Raw genomic sequence first — 7,814 nt, 5'->3', positions numbered from 1 at the left:
AAACCAAGCTATTCACACAGAACGCATATTCAGCGCATTTTCTAGACGGACAAATACGACTGCTGCACTCGCGTCTCACACAAGAGACGTATAGAAAGCTATGCAAAGTTAAAACAGTTTAAACTTTTAGAAAACACGTTGCGCATTTTTGTGGAGGTTTTTTCCTTTTCACTGCGTCTCATATGCTTTTAAAGGCAATCTGTGTGATGGGAGATTCGGCTCTTTGGATTAAGCAATGCATAAATACATGATGCTGTTTTGTTCATAATTGTTTATGCAATTTACGAAATTATATTTGATTTATATGAGTTCTTTTAGACGTAATGCACGTTGTTTTTTTTTTATAGACAGTTACTTCCTTAAGTTGACAATTTAATGTGCTGCATTATTTTGCTCATTGAGCCCTCCTGTGGCCTCGGGAGACAAGCCAAAAGTTTAACCTATTTAATCTGCATATAAAACATTAGAAATTAGATATTCGTTTAATTTTTATTTTGTTTTTGACTGTTAAAAGAAAAAAATATTTGTTGTTTGTCTCAATAAATTGAGTTAATTTAAAAATACAGTGGTTAAATGTAAAAAAAATTTTTCTATTCTGTTTTAAAAAAGGTTATAAAAAATGTCAATAATTATCGATACCGAACGATATGAAACATTATATTGTTGATACATTTTTTAGCTATATCGCCCAGTCCTAGTTAAACTTATAGTAAAGCTAGCTTTGCAAAATACACAAACACTACAACAAACGCAGTTAACAGCTACATAAACCCCGGGAAAAATCTCTTTCACGCAGACTGCTATGCTTTATCTACCCTCAACTGGATAGACAACAAACCAAGTCCAACAGAAAATTGACATACCAATCATTGAGGCCCTGTAAGACAACCTAAACCTGTCCGGTAAAAGCACATGGCCCAATTGGCCTCAATGACATCAGGCTCCTCACTCTCATCTAACAGGCTTATCTGAGTCTCTTTCTCAGCTGATCTCTTCAGACCTGCAGTTTACCCTCATACAAAGGGATTTTATGAGTCAGGCCACAGCTACTTGCTTTAGGGTGCAGGAAAAGAGAGATCTGGTCTGTTTGAAGCGATATAAAGGGCAGGCACAGGAGAGAGACGGCACTGAGGCTTTATGGCTCTAGTGTAACTAAAGATGTTGAGAACTGAAAAAGAGTGTGTGTGTGTTGTGTGTGGCCTGGTTTAACAGCTGGGTGTTTAACTCTCACTCTCAATAGGTGGGGAAAGAGATGAGACACAGACCTGCGAACATGCATTTTTCTCCAACTGACGTGCAGTGGAAAACAGCTGTGCAAATGAATATGCACACCACAAACACACACAGGCTAGATGTGCAAGCTTTGATCGGCAAGCTCGATCAGGCTCTCTTGCAAGCCAAACAAAAGATGTTATATAATTAGGAACAAAGTTGAAAGAGTCGTCTTCATTTGGTTTTTAACAGTGGATTTAGATGTTTGTTTGTTTTTTAGATTGAACTAAGATTTAACTATTAATCTAACAACTGATAAACAAAAAAATTCAGATTAGTTATGAGGAAACAGAAACTTTCTGTGTGTTTGAAAACTCATTAATAGATGCACATAACTGTAGAAGATAAATGTGTTAAATATTCACTGGAAAAAAATGTATTTTGTAAAGGACTGTTATTTTAACTGAAAGCAAGATTTTGAAGTTAAAAACATCCAAATAATGGATTTGATTTTTTTTTTACAAACTCACAGGTCTTCACAAGTTTCACTTCACTTCGCAAATTTTCATTTTTGGGTGAAACTGTTCTTTAAAATGAACTCTCAAATCACCACATTCAGGTTCTGATGAACACAGAGCCCATAAGTCCTCATCATCTCCATCTTCTTCACTACTGCCACTTGGGTTCCTCTCCATCACTTACGCTGTAATTTGTCATCTGCTGACTCACAAGCTGTGATTGCTCGTCCTTCAGTTGAGAAATCTGTCAATTTGGACCTCATTCAACTGATCTTCAAAACTGCAAGATTGTCTGTGTCTCTCACAGCAATTACTATCAGTATTTACAACATGACACTGAGCCTCACAGGCAAAGGACTGGAACCAACAGCCAGGGGGAAAAAAAATCACATGATTGCAAATTGTGACAATCCTCATGCTTAAATCTTCACATAAAACTTAGTGACCACATATACCACAAAACTATTTAATAAAACATATGGTCAGTGATAATCACATGGTCAGAAATGATCATCTCTCTCCAGCTTACAAAAGCAGCAAGGCATGTCTCTTTCTGGAATGAGACAAATCTATGGTATTTATAAAAAAAAAAAAAAAGGTTACCACGTTTGGCATTTCCTCTATAATGACTGATTCTATCTTACTATTAATGGTAAACATTAGTCAAACACTGTTTCTCTCTCTATTTACCTCTTGCTTAGCACAGGCAGGTCAATTAAACAAACCACTCAAAGAGGAGAATGCAGCCATAAGCCCTCCATGCACACTCAGAGGAATGCGTTAATTATCAAATGCATTAGCAGGTTGCCATGCGTTGCAAAACCAAGCACCTGGAGATATTTTAACATCGTGACCACATGGTTATTCCATTAGCAGAGGTTACTTACTACACAATGGATAATGACATGACATTTAAGCAATATCACTTGAGCAAAAATTCACTGTAAAAAAACAACTACTACATATTTTCAAGTTTACGTGACTTATAATTAATTAATACTAAGAATTGTTGAATTAGGGTTTTTGAAACTGCATAAAAACCTGTTAGGCCAACAGGTCAACTAGTCAAACACAGTTGTCTGAACAAAAAACAAACTGAACAATATTGCTAAAATGTTAAGGGTCTGTGAATTCCCAGCATGCATTGCAGCATGAATACATTATATGGTTATTGGTTACTGTCATGGTATTATTGTTTTGTTTGCTAGTTATTTGTTATTGTTAGTTATCTTTGCATTGTGTTGTGAAGAGCTCATCATTTTACATTAGTTGACTGCCACCAATCTTAAGGTTTGTGTCAATTATCTATGCAAAACTTTCTAAAACTTACCAAAAATCTTTCATTTTTAAGGTGTTTGCACTTTCAAAATCAAAGATATCATAGTTTGTCATATGAGGCCTCAGGTAAACACAGCAGTGCTGATATTCAGTACTAAACCAAGATTGTGTTATTACTTTTATACAACAGCTCTATAAACAACTAATATGGAGTAATTTGTGTCAAACAAATGTTTGATTACCACATGTATTCTCTGCCGATGTAGATGTTTACAAAAAAAATAAATAAAAAGCCAAAGCCTCAAGCTATGCACGTCACTAAATATCAATATGCATATTCTGTATGATATGCATACAGTCGAATGAATGAAAAATGGATCAGCCAAATAAAGACTAGTTACGCTGACAAAAAAGTTGTGGATTCTGTGACTGCAGAAAGGACAAATGCAGGAGTGAAAATGTTTTTATGTATGAGTAGGCATGCATATTTGAAAGCACTGCCCCCGTGATCCATTCAAAAAGCCAAATCACATAATGGCTCCTCATAGAAGAGAAACGTTACACCCAGATGTCAAAATGATCCTTCACCACGCTCGATAATTGTACTGAGAATAGGAGACCGTGTTTCTCTGGAAATAGGAGTCTGAAATTTAATTATCCAGCCTTTGGAAAATGTAGGGCAGACAGAAGACAGAGCAATGATATAAAACTGCACTCAGTGGGTAACTAATGTCAAGCTCCGGGTTTAAAGGAGTGAGCACAAGATACCGGAGGCGTAAATCAAATAAACACTCTTTAGCTCTAGGTAATTGCGCTTTTAAGAATGGTTAGAAAGAATTCATGAAAAAAAGAAAAGCACGTGAACACACAAACCAACAGCAAATGTTTCAGAACCTTTGATGCTCTGGGTATTCTTCACATTCCAGCTATGTTTACAAAGGTCATCCTCAACTTTTGCATTACAATAACAATCTACTGAGCATGCAATGCAGGAATGTTTATGGCAGTGATTCATGTTGTTTGCCAGTGACACAGATGGGAAAAGCTCAGTGCTGCCAAGAGTCTGCTGACTGCATGAAATCCTCTGATGAAAACACGCAACACGGTCGGAGAACACAACATATGGTCAAGAATAAAATACGGCAAGTCTACTAATACACAAGCTTTAATCTTACCCAGGGATCCAGTTATTTACGAATGACATTCGACGCAATCATTTAGCACCCGTCCACAAGACCGAAATGCATGGTTACAGATCCCCTGGACCGCGACAGAAAGTGGCCAATTCAACACCGGCAGCCGCGGAGACACCTACACCAGATTGAGCAGTAGCGTCTATCGCTCCGGTTTCTCCGCCAACTAGCCCCGCCCACTCTTATACATAAACACGGAAGCTTTCCTCCCATTGGCTCTCGGTTAGACTACGACGCGTCTAGCAGTGCGTTCGACCAATCACGCCGGTTTCTGAAATTAAAAGGGCGGGATTCAGAGTTGGAAGTCATGCGGGCGGATGCGATGCATGACGTCAACCCTTTGTTACCTTGCCGACCCCTTTCATCTGAAACAGCACTTATCTACGAGTCTAAAACATAGTGTAATTAATTCATAAACACCTTGGTGCAGACGGTGCACTTTAAGAAGCTTGTTGCAGGGGGGCTAATTTACAGAACGCACTATTCAAGGCAAACACAACGAGTATTCTAATGAAGCAGGTGCAATCGGTAAAACACGTTGGATATGCATTTTAATTTTAATGACACAAAGACTATACTTGCTGCATGGGTGGCCAGCGTTGTTACATGAAACCGTGTGATTTTTCTGTGATTTCTTTGCACTCAAAAGATTTATAACGACTCCATCTGGCTAGACTAAAGCTGAGATTTATGACAGAGCAACTGAACATTGCTATCCAAATGGCCAAGCGTCGTTCACAAAAGTCGTGCATGTATGTGGATCGCAGTCAATTCTCTGCAAACCATAATAAACCCTCTAATGATATGCGACTTTATAACTTTCCACCCACCAGCCAATCTGCTGTCGGCTGTCAAAACCCCCAGCTTCAAATACCGCACTGCTTCTCGGCGGAGAAATCCCCGGTGACATTTCGAGACAACGCCTTTGATATTCAGCAAAGGTCACAGCCATAAATTTATATATATTTTTTTTGTCGAGAGGATCAAATGCGAAGTCTGCAGTCTGCCCTCCAAAAGGCCCTCTAACAACACCAAGTATCCCTAAAACGCAGCCTATGCTATAGAAATACATAACATTTGCAAGAACATTGCAAGTATTGTATAGGAAAATTGAATCTATTAACACATCAGTTAAAATTGCAGCTAAATGTCCATTCATTCATTGGAAGTCAGCAGAGAGTAGACAAAAAATCACTCAAATAAATGCATTGCTTGTGCTAGAACAACTCACATACGCGGGTTTTCGGAGTATTTAACTCTTGTTTTATAAGCACTGATGTCGATTTTGTGTTTTGGCCTAAAGCTGAAGGCCAAGTGCATAAGTAGCCATCTCTTCCACACTAAATGAAATAGAGAGCTGACTCCTTTGTTGCTTCTTAAAGCTTGATGAAATGGATGGATAGTAAGCAATCGTGCACAAAATCAGTACGGTAGTATCATTCAAATGATATACTTACTCTCCGTGGATCATGGTATTATACATGGTTCAGAGCATCGTACTGGATTAGTATTATTTGGATACTGTGTTCTGATTTTTTTTTCTAGTGTTGTTGCTCTGCGTTGCCGAATCAGTGTTGCTGTCTGCGGCAGCAACTTCCGGCGCATGCGCTCCAGCGCTCGCGTCACAGACAATGGCTGCGATCCAGACATTCCCTTTATGTATGTGTACAAAATTCAATTCAATATGAAAGAACAGAGAGGGAAAACCAAATACATTCGCGCACAAATGTAAATATTACATTAACAAATCCTCCGCAGTTAGCATTAGTCCAAATATAATAATTTCTGCAAAAGGCAGTTTTGAAGGCGTTTTCTCCTTCAACCAATCACACACATCTTTCCTGGAACTGATTATGCCATATTTTAACTTCGGATCTAAATAATCTTGTAGCAGCATCGTGTCTTTCTGAATTCTTGCAAAAACACTCGTTGGAAAATTATCACGAGAGCCTTATCTATGTCTGCCCCTTGCTTTGCTTATCATTCTCTAACCATGATAGCTTGGTGCAATTTAGTGCATATCATTTGTGAGATTATACTCCTCTGGTTTATCGTCTATTTAATTTACTCTCTAGGAGACAGAGGAGTTGTCTTGAAATTTGTATTAGTTTAGACTATCATAAATAACTTGAAAAACATCACGAATATCGTATTGTTTAAGGAGGAGCACATTTTATTAGATAGAAGATCTGTCTTGATGGTTGTCAGTGTCTGTAAGGGAAACTATAGATATGGTCGATATTTCCTGGTAGAAATCAACCAAACAAGCAGTTCGTGATTTGCTAGAAACATCATATTTAACACAAGAAAACATTTCCTTAAACAAGATTGCATATTCTCACTTACTTAGTAAGTAGGTTTAGCCTTTTGGTACAATCCCAGAGACTGTACTAACATTAAAGTCTATCCAAAGTCAATTTGTTTCCACGTGGTATGGAAAGGGAGAAAATCGTTACAAATATGGAGTGTATTCATAGGTTACACCATAGGTTATATAGAATAAATAATTTCACAGAATAAAATAAAACATTCTTAGCAACACTTGAAAGGCAGTTGGTTAATGGACGAACAACTGTTTTTTTTTTATTTATTTTTTAAAACAAAACAAGAAATAACACGGTAGCTGCTCCATAGAGCAAACACAGTGTGGTGCACTCATCCGATTTATTAGCGCAAATGTAATTGTGTATTTGATCTCATCATAATTATAAAGCGAAGTCTCTTAATCAAATCACATTAGTCTATAAATAGATTAACTGGCGCGCGGTCATTCAATAAGTAAACATTGAGGTTATTTTATCTTGAGTCATCGTTATGTGGTTTTTTGACAGACACACTGAAAACCTCATCAGATAATCTACCGAAATGACACAAGGACTGCAGTTTCGTTTTGAGATCCTCGGCTGATATGACAAAAATAGCCCGCGATATATAATCTGACAAAACAACGTCGATCTTGCAAAAAAGCCGAGGCTTCGAACAGAACGGAAAATGGTGTATACATATTTACAGTTCCTATCGGCGAGAAAAGAACCGTGTGATTTAAACAAATATTGACATTTACCAGAACTTAACAAAACAATCACCCTTCGTTCGCCATTTTTCCGGAAGCCTCCTTCTTTTTTTGTTGATTTCTGGTAAAACGCAAGCGGAGTGTGTATGACGTCACCTACCGATCTAATGCGCATCTGCATATAAACATCCAATATAGCAAGTGTAAATCATCAAATGTGTGTTACAGCGAATACCCAAAGTCAGAAGACAAGGAAAACAATTAAAATCATATTTTGACAGACAAGCCTAAACTTGAAACGCACTAGCAACCTGATTGATACCCACTAATCTCTTAGTCTGCTCCCTACATCTGCCCTAAGCACATACATTCCTGACCCCTTGAAAAATGCAGTAAATTTTACTCTTTCTTCATGACCTTATGGCTTTCTTCATTTTCATGCACTTTATGCTAAGAATGAATCCTCAATATCCCAGCATTTAGCTGGATTCTTGTTTTATATAGCCTATATTAATAAAGCTAAAAAGTCACACTATATATACAGTATATATATATACACACACACACACACATATATATATATATATATATATATATATA

The 7,814-nt window shown here is 37.4% G+C and overlaps 1 protein-coding gene across 2 annotated transcripts in view; it reads right to left on the bottom strand.

Moving 5' to 3' along the window:
- LOC107680824 (protein FAM222B-like) overlaps window positions 1-5,741 on the bottom strand; it is a 48,575-nt gene extending 42,834 nt beyond the window's left edge. Inside the window, exon 1 of one of the 2 annotated variants that reach the window (XM_016476881.1) lies at window positions 5,659-5,741. The gene's annotated coding sequence lies outside the window, so the exon portion shown is untranslated. Of the gene's footprint in view, window positions 1-4,183; window positions 4,325-5,658 lie in introns of those variants that run through there. The other variant, XM_016476876.1, reaches the window with a different exon arrangement.
- Between the last annotated feature and the right edge of the window lie 2,073 nt (window positions 5,742-7,814).

This window comes from Sinocyclocheilus anshuiensis, unplaced genomic scaffold (assembly GCF_001515605.1).
Source record: "Sinocyclocheilus anshuiensis isolate Anshui unplaced genomic scaffold, SAMN03320099.WGS_v1.1 scaffold697, whole genome shotgun sequence".
NCBI lineage: Eukaryota > Metazoa > Chordata > Actinopteri > Cypriniformes > Cyprinidae > Sinocyclocheilus > Sinocyclocheilus anshuiensis.
The sequence above is the reverse complement of the archived record's forward strand: the minus strand, read 5'-3'. Positions and strand labels throughout refer to the sequence as shown.